The following is a 15313-nucleotide window of genomic DNA, read 5'->3' as shown; positions in this document are numbered from 1 at the left end:
AATAAATAGCAATAGCATTTAGACTAATATGCTGCCTCACAGTCCTTTACAACCCTCTGTAGGTGATTTACAGAGTAACCATGTTGCCCCCAACAACAATCTGGTTCCTAATTTTACTGACCTCAGAAGGAGGGAAGGGTGAGTCAACCTTGAGCCAGTGAGAATTGAACTGCTGAACTGTTGGCAGCCAGCAGTCAGCAGAAATAGCCTGCAGTACTGCATTCTAACCACTGCACTGCCACAGCTCATATCTGCACAATATCCACACAAGGTCTACACAATCTTTTCATTTATAAAGTCTATCTTTCCTGTGCTCATTTTGCTTCTTTTTACAAATTTTAATTTTTAGTTGAATAATGATTTTACCATCATACATGATTTTCTCATTTCCACATATTAAAAATATGCTTACAAATATACATGTAACCAAATGTGGTCTTTTTCCTTATTGTGTTGCTTCTCCCAAAGACTTAAGCAATAGCTAGGGGTAAGAAAGTCTTTACGAAAACACAAGAGGACAATTCAAGATGGAAAGCTACCATGAGAACAAGGCATGAATACAATAAAAAACAGATGAAGAGTCCAAAATTCCCATTTGATGTTGTCAACCCACTAGGGATTGCTTGCTCAAAGAAAAAATCAGTAGCGAATTGAATTCTTTTTAGCATGTTGCTTATAGAACTCTCTGTTTTCACATCTTGGCTTATTCAGCAAAGATCAGAGGGGAAAAAAAAGATAAAAAGAAAAGAAAGTGCTAGAGTATCATTTTTAAAGTAGCAAGATCTTGATGAAGTTTTATGATAATATAATTCTTAAAAAAACCCCACACAACACTGTTCTAGTGAGAATACATGGTCTGTCCAACTTATACGAAGTTTAAGTTTCACTGGTTTTCCTACCTAGAACATTCCATTTTGAAGTGTCTTTTATGCTTTTGTTCATCATAAGCAAGCTACAGTACTGATCTTAATTTTCTCAAAAATATTACTAGAATTCTAGGACATTTTCCCAGCAATCATAAAGTTTCTGTTGGTTGCATTCATTATTACGGTGTGTTTTAATGAACGGGGACATTGACTTGATGATATTAAAAACAATACTGCCTATGTTTTGTGTTATTAAATGTCTTTACTGATCCTGGATTTTTAAGCTCGCCCCCCCTCCCCAAGTCAATAGCCATATTAAATTCAAATAAAATAATAACATTAATAATTTTGGAAATACTATCCAAATGGAATATAGAATTCAGATGGTAAATGACTCTTGAGGGACGCAGGTGGCCTAGAAACATGAATATAAACTAATATACCTAAGAATCCTGAGCAGCAAACATCTATGTTCAGCATTTGAACATGAATATGAAATTGCAGTTGTTTAATTTTGGGAAGTAAAGGCATCTACTCTTTTCACTTCCTCTCTCTTGCTTTATTAGAAAATTTAAGTATTCCCAGCCAGGGGTGGGATTCAAAAATTTTTAACAACCGGTTCTGTGAGCGTGGCTTAGTTAGTGGGTGTGGCTTGGTGGTCATGTTATTGGCTGGTTGTGGCCAACTCAATATCACTCACATCGAGGCATGAATCTCCTCGCCTGGCCTCTCATGACTGTGGGGATGCTGCAACAGTCATAAGTATGAAAAATGGTCATAAGCCACTTTTTTCAGTGCCATTGTAACTTTGAATGATCACTCCACACAAGCAAAGTACCAGCAAAGGAGGGGAAAAAAACTCCAGAGACATTCCTGAGGCAGGAAGTCCTGTCAGGAATGTAATAAGGGTTAAGGGAGAGGCAGTTTCTATAAGCAACACCAGAATGTTTCCTTCCTGCCTTCCTTACAGGATTAGGCCAGTAATTTCTTCTAACATCCGGTTCTCTGAATTGCTTAGAATGTTAACAACCAGTTCTAGCAAATAGGTGCGAGCTGGTAGAATCCCACTTGTTCCCAGCTTTAACTCATGCCAAATGCTTGAAGTATCTTTTGGTCAGTGTAGTTGCAAAGGAAATTCTCCTTCCAAGGGAGCTTTCATTGCACATGTAGGACAATGGGTGTGCAAAAGGTGCAGGTGTGTAGATGGGTGTTGCTGATATGTGCAGATCGGCTTTTGTGAGTTATTACTTTGTGTGAGATTTGTCCTTGTTTCATGCCAGGCCTAACCTCCAAATTCCCACAGCAATAAGCGGCTGCAAACCACTTGTTGGTTTTATTTTCTAAAATGATGACTGTTGCAGAAACACCCTTTCCAAAACAGAGACAACTCTCCATCTTTCACTCTCTGCTTCCTGTTCCCATGGAAGAAGACTTGGACTGATTGGCACCAGGAACACATCCATGCACAGACCAACTATTGCAAAGTATTTTGCGGTCTGAGGTAAAAAAACAAGATGGCGTCCCTTCCCTTTGAGAAAGCCAGTTGATATGATGGCTAAATGATGGGATAACAGATTTCTCAACCTCAAAGGTGAGAAATTAGTTGAGGGAACTCAGGATCAGCAGCATCTTCTCTTTCAACAGTCACAAAGGTTCCTGAAGGCTGCTATCATGACCCCCTAAGCCATTGCTTCCTTTGCTCTAAGAAGAAAATGAGCCTCATCCATATAGCAAAAGAGGGGGTAGTCTGGCATGAATTTTGCCCCCCTCTCTTTCTGTGGAACTGTCTCCAAGACAAAAAACTACCTAGAATAAACTTTGTACTTTCTTTCTCTTTTGTCCATCCCCAAATTGACTGTGAAGAAATGTTGGCTGGTCTAAGAAACCGCACTCAGGATTTTGGATCGGAGCTGTGAGAATACTCACGGGAGACAACGGTATCGTCATGCCTTGCATAAACAATTGCAGCTCTGTGAAACTCCATCCTTGTTAGTCAGATTCTAGGATGGAGTTCCTGGCTTGCCATGGTTACTCGCCTTTCAATCCAACGGCTTCCCCCTCTGCACCGCTAGCCTCTGCCTTTTGGGCCAAGCTGTTTTTGCAGGCTTGGCAGTGGTTCGTTCTCATGTGAACTCTTGCCCTCTTTTTCATCTCGTCCAAATTTTGCACTAAAAGAACTTTCAACCGATACCTTTTGTTGCCCAGAATTCCACAGGGATGCAAGAATGAAGTTGGGGATCTTCTTGCGGTAATGAGCTCAAGTGACTGTCTTCTTCCTCTGAGTAACCAGCACCTGACAATGAGAGGCATTCGTGGGAAGGTTGGGAACAAAAACACAAGAGCGCAAGATGCTCGCCAGTTCCTGGAGCAAAATCCAAAGAAGAAAGAGGGCACACACAAATGTTCTCTCTTCCCCCCCCCCCACTCCCTCCTCCAGGCCATTTAGGAGATTTACTTACATTTAACATTTCCAGAACCCCCTTGCACTTGAGGACAACACAGCTGAAACCTGGGTAAAACACTGCTCCGATTCTGAATGATGAATCCTTCTCTTGTTCCTCACTCCCAGGCCTGGGAGATGGTCTGGAGCCAATATACAGCTGGAGGGGGGACGGAGGGGTGGCGGGGGGGGGGAGAAATTCCCATCCATCTAATGATGCAAAATGGATGTCTAGTGGAATGCAAGCTATCCAGCCTAGTTTCCTAAAAGCATTTTGATTTTTAAAAAATTAAAAGACAGAAGGGTGAACCTCCTCTCTCAGAAACTTGGGAGGAATGCACTGAACATGAAGTTCTTAATTAATTGTATGATACAGGGGGTCCTCGGCTTAGGATGGTTCATGTAGCAACTGTTTGGAGTTACAACGGCCATAAAAAAAAGTGACCCATGACTGTTTTTCCACACGTACGACGGTTGCAGCCTCCCCTTGGTCACGTGATTGAAACTCAGAGGCTTGGCAACTGACTCACATTTACGATGGTTTCAATGTCGTGGGGTCACGCGTGGTTGGCTTTGGCAACCTTCCTGACAAGTGAAGTGTTGTGTCATGGGAAAGGAGGAGCCAGAGACAATGGATCCGCAATCAACGTTTTACTGGTAAGCACTCAATTCCAACTGCAACACAACAAGGGCTAATGGCTGGTGGGCTCCCTTATATAGCGGTTGCCTGCCACGCCGTTAGCCAATTAAGTAACTGTATTTTCCTGCACTACTAACGGCAGGCTGTTCTGTGTCCGCGGCTGTGCGGACACAACACGAAGTCAATGGGGGAGCCAGATTCACTTAACAACAATGTTACTAATTTAGCAACTGCAGTGATTCACTTTAACAGCTGTGGCAAAACAGGTCGTAAGATGGGGGCAAAGCTCACTTTACAACTGTCTTGCTTAGCAACAGACATTTTGGGCTCAACCGTAGTCATAAGTCAAGGACTACCTGTACAATTTCTGATTCGGCTGATGATCTTATATTTTACATGTAAACACGTAACATGCAGGAGAAGAAAGGAGGGGTTTCCAGAGCATGATAAACACATATCAGAACTGACTACCTTTGGAGGGTGGGGGCTGCATTCAGAAGGCATTAAAGAAAATAATTACACCAGGGTGAGTGTGTGTGTGTGTCTGTGACTGAGAGACCAGCACTTGAAGCTGCAAATTCAATAGCAGCACACAGGGGGGCAACAGGAGGAGTTCAAAATAAAATTGTGTTTATATGAGGAAATTTTACAGGTAGTCCTCAGCTTACGACCACAATTGAGCCCGAAATGTCTGTTGCTAAGCGAGACATTTGTGAAGTGAGTTTTGCTCCATTTTACGACTTCTCCTGCCACAGTTGTTAAGTGAATCAATTCAGGTGTTAAGTTAGTAATGCGGTCATTAAGTGAATTGACGTTCCCCATTGACTTTGCTTGTCAGAAGGCCGCCAAAGGGGATTACGTGACCTTAGGACACTGCAGCCATCATGAATATGAGTCAGTTACCAACTATCTGAATTTTGATCACGTGGCTGTAGGCAGAGGTGGTATTCAGCAGGTTCTGACCAGTTCTGGAGAACCGGTAGCGGAAATTTTGAGTAGTTCGGAGAACCGGCAAATACCACCTCTGACTGGAGATTTTACAGTAGCCGTCCCCTGCCACGCCCACCAAGCCACACCCACAGGACCGGTAGTAAAAAGAATTGAATACCACCACTGACCATAGGTGAAATGGTCATGTTGAAAAATAAGTCATAAATCACTTTTTTCAGTACCGTTCTAACTTCAAACGGTCACAAAATGAACTGTTGCAAGTCAGGAACTACCTGGAGGGAACCCTTGGAGATCTAGAGAAGACGGTACAAATGCCAGATGGCCTGTTGTCTTGCCCGCCATGTCTTGTTCGCTGGAAAATGGCCTTCTCTTCAAGACGGAGAAGGTAGCTTTCCCCTCCCTTCCCCTCTCCTCACCTCCTAAGATGTTCTCTACCACCAGTTTTGTGCGGGAGGCATAAACTTAGCAAACTCCCACTTAGGAATTTAAAAAAAAAAAAAATTCCTTGCTGGGTTCTTTGGGGAACAACAAGCGTGATGCTTTCTTGCAGGCAGATCCATGACAGGTGAATGACTGTCAGAACAAAAGACAGGCTGTGTGTGTGTTTGCGTCCTTCGCTGGACAATTGTGTTTTGGAGCAGATGGGAATTGCAATTATTTTCTAACAAATCTGAAGTGGCAGAGGAACCTCTTCTTTCTTCAGCTCTGAAAACCCCGGTGTGGTTTCGGAAGCTCGGTGCTATCAAAGAATAGAGGCTTTTTCACTGGTGCTTCCTTGAACAGGATGCAGCCATTCCCATGTGACCTTAGTATTGTAATTTGACCCCTTTATTTTGTGAGATGCTCGTAGAACAATGGATGAAGTCCCATGTTTCACGAGGTTTTTTTGTTTGTTTGTGGGTGACTATATAAATAGAATAAGTAGCATGTATGACAATAAACACAGTTCAACTCTACCACCAAACCAAGACCTCAGAAGAAATTCTCTATAGCTAGAAAAACTTGACATAAGTTCCATTTTGTAAGGTTGTTCTTTACGTCTCAAGTCAGCACTCAGCTACTTAGATTTGTGAATTGTTCCATAAGGTATAATTCATTACAGATAGTCCTCGACTTACAACAGTTCATTCAGTGACCATTCCAATTTACAATGGCACTGAATAAAAGTGGTTTATGACCATTTTTCACACTTACAACTGTTGCGGCATCCCCAGGGACACAAAATTCGGATGCTTGGCAACTGGTTCATATTTATGATGGTTGCTGTGTCCCAGGGGGTCATGTGATCCCCTTTTGCAACCTTCTGACAAGCAAAGTCAATGGGGAAGCCAGATTCACTTAACAACCATGTTACTAACTTAACAACTGCAATGATTTATTTAACTAGTCTGGCAAGAAACGATGTAAAATGGGGCAAAACCCTTATCAACATAAACTTTGGGCTCAATTGCAGTCATAAATCAAGGACTACCCCTATTCAGGGGTAGGCTTCAAAAATTTTAGCAACAGGTTCTCAGCCTGGTTGCTGGGTGGGCGTGGCCATGGTGGGTGTGGCCTCCTGCACCATGGGGGGCGGGGATATTTTTGCCCTCCCCGGGCTCCGGAGGATTTCCTCAAGCCTCTGGGAAGGCGAAAACAGCCTCCCCAGGCTTCTCTGGAAGCCGGAAACAGGCCTGTTTCCGGCCTTCCCGAACTTCTGGGAGCAGTGGTGGGATTCCAATTATTTTTACTACCGGTTCTGTGGGCGTGGCTTGGTAGGCGTGGCAGAGGAAGGATACTGTAAAATCTCCAGTCAGAGGTAGTATTTGCCGGTTCTCTGAACTACTCAAAGTTTCCACTACCGGTTCTCCAGAGCTGGTCAGAACCTGCTGAATGCCACCTCTGTCTGGGAGGCCCGTTTTTCACCCTCCCCAAGCCTCCACGCATGCCCTGCCCTTATCTGCATCCAAAATGGGCCACGGAGAGACTCCTGGAAGAGGGAAGGTGGGGTGGGCAGTTGGGCAGGACCAACCAGGAGTGGGATTTGGGAGTTCTCCAAACTCTACAGAATCTTAGCTAGAGGATTTCCCGAGCCCCTGCAAACCCCCAGCAGCCCACCCGTGCCTGTATTCCCACAACGCATACAACCTCATGGACTTATTCTGGCTAGCTCAGCCATGAGTTTTCATGATCATTTACCAGACCACTGGACATTTTCTGGTCACTTTCTGAACCAGTGAGAGAAATGTACGTGTGCTTAGTAGTGCTAACTAAAGTGACATGCATTACCTAGGAGACTAAGAGAGGAAAAAGAGGCATGACTTTAAAGGAAAATCGACACAGGAAAGCACAAAACCGAGCACAATCAATAGCATATGGAGTAAACTAAAGAGGAGGGAAGGAAAAAAAACCCTTTAAAATGCTGTTGCTTAAATATCCAGGGTATTGCAAGAGAACAGCTCAAAGCAAAAGAATTTGTAGCAAAGTGATACATTCTCAACATTACAGAAACCAGGCTAAAAGTTGCATTGGGGAATAAGTGCAGAAACAAAATATAATAAAAGTACATGGTTCATTAGGGTTGTACAAAGAGCTGAAAGATTAAAAAAAAAAGTGATTCAGAATGAATATAAGCCTGCACATAGTATCAAGTACAGGCAGTCCTTGCGTACAACAGTTCATTTAGTGAACATCAAAGTTACAACGGCACTGAAAAATAGTCACTTATGACCATTTTTCAGTTATACCCTTTGGCGCATCTCCATGACCATGTGATCAAAATTCAGATTTACTTATTTATTTTATTGGTCAAGCAATTATAAGATAACAGGTTTAGGTATAAACATGGTTATGACTACGTGAAATGGATACATATAAGAAAAAAAGAAACAAGTAGGCATGTTGGTGCGTTTATGCACATTCATACTTATGACCATTGCTGTGTCTCAGGGTCATATGATCACCTCTTGCAACCTTTTGACAAGCAAAGTCACCTGGGCAAGCCAGATTCACTTAACCGCTTACTAACTTACCAATTGAAGTGAGTCACTTAACAACTGTGGCAAGAAAGGTCATAAAATGGGGGGAAACTCACTTAGTAAATGTTTCACTTCACAAATTTTGGGCTTAATTGTGGTCACAAGTGGAAGACTACCTGTACAGCTTTTCCCAGAAGTGTGCATCATCTTTAGAGGGCATCTGTCCGAGCCCAGGAAAAGAAAACACATACCAGTAACTGCTTTAAAAGATTCCAGATGCTGCATACGGTATACACCCACATGACCTCTGAGTCATATATTACTTTTTTAAAACTGCACCTCTGCACAGCACTATTATTTATTAAAATGTACAAGGCAAGAAGAAATTACATGCAACAACTGTATACATCAATGGCATCGATTTATTTGACACAACAACATGTGCACTGTATAATCTTTGTGATGAAAAGCATTTGTGCTTTTTTATTCAGAATGCTGGATCGTATCATGCCAAAAGTGTTACAATGGAAGAATAATGTTGGTTCGCAAACTGCAAACTAGAAAAAAATATCAGTTAAATGAACTACCTCATAATACATTGTTCAAGTGGTGATTTTGTGGTGGTCTAAGGTGCACAGACTAATATACAGTACCATCAAATCCTATGAGATGAAGCTGGCACCAATGGTGAAAATGTTCTTGCTATCACTGAAGTTGTAACTAAGCCTCTTTGTCATAGCTTGAGCTATTTCACTGACCTAAGCGCTCTACTTTTCTCCTTCATTATGCTCCGTAGATTTGTTGGTTGATCTTTGATAATTCCAATTTAGTTGGCTTCAAAGAGATGTTATTCCAGAAGCGTTGAGTGACTTATGGAGTTTGATGGTAGATATGCTTCTTTTTACTCTTTGCAGCATTTAAGGTAGAACAAGAGTCTGTCTTATTCCAAAGACAATGTGAACAACAGATTAAAGATGACTACATTTCTGAGTAACAAAGGTCTGCTGAAGACATCTATACTTTTTATGCTAAATGACTTATGGTAAATCAATCAACCAACTTACTATAAATACTGAGATTTATACTGTGTGTGTGTGTGTGTGTGTGTGTGTGTGTGAGAGAGAGAGAGAGAGAGAGAGAGAGAGAGAGAGATTTGTTTTTATTTAGTAATATATGATATCCTTTATTATTTCTATTCAGGTATTTGAATAGCACATAGACGTGGATTCAAGCTGATACAGCTTGAGCTTCTCCTATAAGTGCTGTCTATAGATACTGAGATGATAGAAGAGTACATTAGAGAGAATATTTTATTTTATTATTCGGCTGCAATCGCTACCCCTAATGATCTACCTGCCAGTAATTCCCACCTGGTGAGGTCTATACATTACAAAGAGGAATAAATGAAGGCATTATGGTAAGAAGCCTCTTGCTGGGAAAGGCTTGACATCACTGTGGTTCACTCTGCATGTGTTCAGGACTCTAGATTAGTTTGAGGATCAAGAGATGTCTTCTTGTCCAGTGAGAAAGATATAGTAGAAAAGGCAGCTTTTTTTACATGATACGTTACAAAATTTGTCTAAGTCATGGGAGCCACAAGGACCGGATCAGAGCTGCATAGTGGTAATAACTCAGTATATAAAGAATTTTCTGAGAGGTTTGTGATAAGAGATTAAACAGCACAAAAGATTGGACTTTCCAAGGCATGACTGTAAAGTGTGCAGGAAGCCTAGAAAATTCAAGAAGTACAGTTGTTTGTTTATTTGTTTGTTTAAAACCCTTTCATAGCCACCCATTTTAAAACAGCTCTGAGCAGTTTACAGCCAATAAGCAGAGGAGTTGTCTAATCTTTGATATTATCGTTTTTCCTTTCAGCAATTGCAGTTACTGGGATAATATGAGGACAGTGCTAAGAAACAGAATTGTGACAGACGAATTCCAGCCTGTCTTAAATCTAAGATTTATACAACCATTCGCCCTGTTGCACTGTATGGCACTGAATGCTGGGCAGCAACACCAGGGACCAAAAGCTATCTCCATGCCATGGAAATGTGAATGCTCCATTGGATATCAGGTATCTCCCTTCTTGACCACATCACAAGTGACACCATTCAACAACATTTTGGTGTGGCCTCAATTATAGAGAAGTTGAGAGGCCACCATTGCCAAGATTTCCTGCCTAGAAGTTAATGTCCAGCGACCTAGCAGGCATCCAAAACAAAGATGGCAAGACACCATCAACAAAGATATGCAAGCTACGGGCCTGGACCCTGGAGACCCTAACCCTAACCCTAAGAAACAGAATTAAATTATGGTATTTTATCATTCAGAAAAGTCCTAAACTTACTTACTGAGGTACTTACTTACTTTTTTATTTTTCATATTCTGAATCAACCATCTTCCTCACAGAGGCATTCTGGGTGATATACAATAAAACATCAAAATATTAAAAAATAATATTTAAAAGTAAAAATTTCAGAATTAATTTTTTGAAAGGAAGCAAGAATAATAAAACCTTGTTAAAAATTAATAACAAAGGGGAGGGGAGGGTTCTCTTTATGACCATGCCAAGTGGGAAAAAATGATTTTAATTTTTGGACAAGAAAAAAATACAATTCGGTAGTTGCCGATAACAGTTCTGAATATGCAACACATTTTCTAGCCTTTATCAAGGATTTGCCAACAAAAAAAGGAGGTATTGTACAAAACATTGTGTAATTAAGTTGATTTCATATAAAGATAGGCAATAGCTCCACACTGTAGTCAATAGTAAGCCAGTCATTTGTTTGAATGGCAAAGAGCAATAAGCAATAGCAGGCATAGTCTGTGATAGAAAGTGTGACAGCATTTTGTTCATTAAATAGATGCCCAAGTAGAAAAGCCACATGCTGAAAATCATGCTTTAGCAGAAAACACATAAATTGCAATATATTCTTATCCATGTTCAGAAACAGGTTTCTCTGTATTCAAGAGAGAATATTCATTTGTAAGTTCATTTCAGAGGTGCTACAAAAGTACCTGGTCTATGTGATGATGCATTGTGGTGAGAAAAAAAAATTGTTGCGAAAATAAACAGTGATTCTCTCTGTTGCCTGGTGCAGTCTTTAAAAAAAAAAAAACCACAGCTCTATCTTTCATTTCAGGCCCATCACGTAGGTGACTGAATAATGTAACCTGACAGAAGAGGATTCACTTATCTTATTTTTCAAAATCGTTTTTAAAAAATACACTTCATTTTTTCCTGACATTTCTTTCCTGTAAAAGCTTGCTTTTTAAAAAGTAGCTAAAACAAAATTTGGTTTGATTTAATTTAATGTAATAAATAGTCTGTGAACAAAGAACTGACTGAAGAAAAAAAGGGAAATATTTGCAAGAGATACTTCTCCTCTTTATATCTAATACAGCCCAAGTAGGCTATTGCTTAAGGCAGAAAATGGTTGTGGGGGTGGAACCAAGTGAAGTTTTAAGGGCAAATTATCTGAAATGTAAGATAGTGTGCATATTTGTGTTTGAGATATCAACATTTGGGCCCTAAGAACTCTTCCAGATATCACAATTTTCAGTTTGCAATCCACAATTGATTATTATTTAGCATTTATTGGTAATAGTTGGTTTGTCTGAATAACTCATCATAGAACAAACCACAGCAGAAAACATAACATCATAGACCTATCCAGCATTCTCTTCTCAAAGTGATCAACCACGTTCCTTTGGAAAGTCAACTTTCTTAACAATATAAAACAGAAATGGCATTATTTATTATACAAAAACATGTTATCCCTTATTCAGTTTATGAAACCCAGATCCACATCCTCTGCATTCACACTGAAATTCACAAATTAATTTGTTCTCAGTCCTTTACACAATTTTTGTTGTTTTTATTTTGGTAGGTTTTCTTTTTTTTTTTTCATTTTGCACAATCTGAGATCATCACAACTGTAGCTATTGGTTTGCTCAACTGGTCTCAGAACCTATTGGTCTCAGAACTTGTTGCTAACCTCAGTTGATCTAGAAAACTCCAGCTGACCACTGGATTCCAGAAAAAATATAGAGAAAACTCTAAATATTTTCTGAAATCTATTGGCTGTTTGAATTTTTGAAGTCCGGATCTGATAGTCCTAAGTAATACCTGTTGGGTATATGGATACTCCAACCAGGTTTGGGTTGAATAAATATGTAAACCTAGGATTAAGTGTCTATGTAGCTTTAAGCACAAGAAACTGCAATGTCATTGTGGGTGCGGTTGCAGGCAAGAATATAGGTAAGAAGGGAAACGTAATAGACCCAGCTTCTGGATGCACCTGGTTACTGTTCCTGGTCTGCTGCCTGCTGGAACGTCTATCTGCTTACTTTTGGAGGCTACTGTGCCAGATACCATTTCAACTGAACACAAGGACTGTTTGCTTGGTGAGCTGAGGATTCAGCGTTGTCTTTGAGACAAAGGTATCGGGAGGAGAAGATTTACAAGCAGATAAGAACATTGTACTGACTGTTAATTGACTTGATAACTGGATAGATATACTGGATACTGACATATGGACTGAATGACACTTCTTTAATCTCTGTGTGTATTAAATAACTATTTAAAACCACAAACAGTGTTTTTGTCTCCAGTGTGTGTATACTCTTGGGCCCACTCTCTCTCTCATTTGCCTGCCTGGCTTGACTGCTGCTGCACACTCTGCTAGGGGGTTTATCCCCAAACACTAACATTGGTTATGGGCCCAGCAGAGTGCACAGTCTAACTAACCAGGATATAGCAGTGAGAGCTGGTGTGAGTTGCACATTACTGTAAAGACAAACTGTTTGTTAAATAGTTATTTTTCACAAGAGAAATGGCACAAGTTAATTTGCCAAGTCTGTCCATGATATCCAGACTAGATGGAACAAACTATGTTTCATGGTCAATGAAATGTAGTTTACTTCTACGAAGAGAAGGTTTGTGGGACATAATTACAAACCCACCAGATGTATCTAACTTAAATCCTAATAATGAAGATGATTATAAACTGATACAGGACTATGAACGAAAGAATGAACAGGCATTATGCATCATAGGACTGACTCTCTCAGACCAGCAACTGATTCATATCCGAGGAGTGGAAAATGCTGCAGACTGCTGGGAGAATCTTAAAAGGATTTATGTTCGAGACAGTGTAGGAGCTCATATCAATCTTACACGGAAGCTGTTTAGAACACATCTTGAGATAAATGGAGATATGTTAACTCATTTAAACTGTATGAAAAGCATTTTTCAAGAATTGCAAGAAAAAGAGCTTATATTTAATGAGTTGCAACAAGTATACATCATACTGTCTTCATTGGATCGAAGCTATGATGATTTTGTGACTGCATTAGAGGTATTGCCAAAAGACAGTTTATCAGTAACTGAGATAACCGGCAGGCTATTAGAAGAAGCCAGGAGAAGGAGTGAACGTGACCAGCTGAGGGAAGATAAGAATAAGGAAGAGAAATTATCTTCAAAGCCTGAGAGAAACCAGCTGTGTAAAGTAAAGCACCCAGAAGAAGAGAATTTATCTTCGACGGCATACACAATTAAAAAGTGTTTTAATTGTGGAGGCAGAGGACATTTGGCAAGATTCTGCAAAAAAGTAAAAAGCCAGAATGTAAAGAAGCCAAAGAAATCCTTTGAACTGGCCATGTTTAGCAATTGTGATATGAAGAGTGATTTATGGGTGGTGGACAGTGGTGCATCCCACTGCATCACGAAAGATAAGACAAAGTTTGTAAAAATGTCTACAAGCTCACAACATATATCACTCACCAATGGTTGGCACCTCAAGGCCAAGGGTGAAGGTATTGCTTATTGTACATGTTTAAACCAGAATATAAAAATGTTATATGTACCACAGTTAAAAATGAACTTACTTTCTGTAAGTGTATTGGATAAACTAGGATATGTGGTTACATTTAAGAATAATAAGTGCATACTGGAAAGAGACGGCAAAAAGGTAACTGCAGCTTTAAATGGAGCATTGTATGTCTTACATGATAGTAAGAAAGGGGAGGCACAAACTGTATTTAATAATATCAAGCCTCATGATGATTGTATCCATTTATTGCATAGACGTTTGGGGCATGTAAATTTTAAAATGCTAAAACGTACAGTTGAGTTATCTGAAGGAATAAGGTTAAAGCCCTGTGATAAGTATTTGCGTTGTAATGTCTGTTGTGAAGATAAGAGTAAAATAATGCCTGCAAATAGGCTAAATGGTTTCAAAACTACAGAACCTTTAGAAGTAGTATTTGCAGACATTATAGGTCCAAAGAAACCCAGTATGGGGGGTGCTCGATATATACTGAGCATTATGGATCATTACTCTAGATATGGGTTTTGCTACCTAATGAAAAGCAAAACTGAAACATATCAACATTTCTTCAATTGGTTAAAGTTTGCTGAAAGAAAAACCAAACGGCAAATTATAACCCTGGTGACAGATAATGGTACGGAATTTGTTAATAGCAAATTCCAGAGTAGATTAAAGGCAGCTGGAATAGCTCATAAGACATCTGCACCATACAGACCACAACACAATGCATTTGTTGAAAGGCGAGGCCAAACATTGCAGGCAATGACCCGTACTATGTTAACTGATTCTGGGTTACCTGATTCTTTGTGGGGGGAGGCCACAATGTGTGCTAATCATTTATTAAACAATGTGGTTAACTCAACCACTGGTGAAATACCATTCACCATGTGGCATGGCAGGAAGCCTGATTTGAGTTATCTGCACACATTTGGTGCACCAGCATGGGTGCATATCCCTACACAACTCAGGCGTAAAGGGCAACATAGAGCTAAACAATTATTCTTCGTTGGTTATCAAGCTAACCATAGGGCATATAGATTTTGGGAGAAAGGCACATCTAAGGTGTTATGTAGTGCTAATGCCCAATTTCTAGAGCATGTAGGATGGGATAAGTTAGAGCAGGATAGCAATAACGAAGTGATTATTGAATCATACAGAAATCCCATTAAGTATCCCTGTAACTTTAAAAATAATGTAAAGGAAGAAGTACAGGAAGAAGTACAGCCCCTAGAGGAAGAAATAGCTGAAGATGAGGAACAGGTAGTAACTCAACCAAGCCCAGTAATACCCAGAAGGACTACACGTATTTCTAGACCGCCTGATAGATACCAGGCTAATACAGTGTGCCAGGAAAATAGAATCCCAAGTACTGTGGATGAGATTAAAAGATATCCTTCTAAAGAGAAAGAAAAATGGTATGCAGCAATAAATAAAGAATTGAAGTCTTTGAAGGATATGCAAGCGTATGAAAATGTGAGATTACCTAGTAATGAAAAACCCATTGGCTGCAGATGGATTTTTAAAATAAAAACAGATAAAGATGGAAACACAATCCATAAGGCAAGGTTAGTAGCCCAAGGCTTTAGACAAAGTGCAAAAGACTATGATGAAGTATTTGCACCTAGTCT

General features: G+C 40.0%; 1 long non-coding RNA gene across 1 annotated transcript; it reads left to right on the top strand.

Moving 5' to 3' along the window:
- The first annotated feature begins 3617 nt into the window (after positions 1-3617).
- Positions 3618-10796, top strand: LOC148126339 (uncharacterized). Its single transcript, XR_015742605.1, has 3 exons — positions 3618-3963; positions 9055-9271; positions 9730-10796. It is a non-coding gene; the product is annotated as an uncharacterized LOC148126339 (long non-coding RNA).
- The last annotated feature ends 4517 nt before the right edge of the window (positions 10797-15313 follow it).

This window comes from Pseudonaja textilis, chromosome 3, assembly GCF_049901715.1.
Source record: "Pseudonaja textilis isolate UNSWEBS1 chromosome 3, rPseTex1.2, whole genome shotgun sequence".
Classification (NCBI taxonomy): Eukaryota; Metazoa; Chordata; class Lepidosauria; order Squamata; family Elapidae; genus Pseudonaja; species Pseudonaja textilis.
The sequence above is the reverse complement of the archived record's forward strand: the minus strand, read 5'-3'. Positions and strand labels throughout refer to the sequence as shown.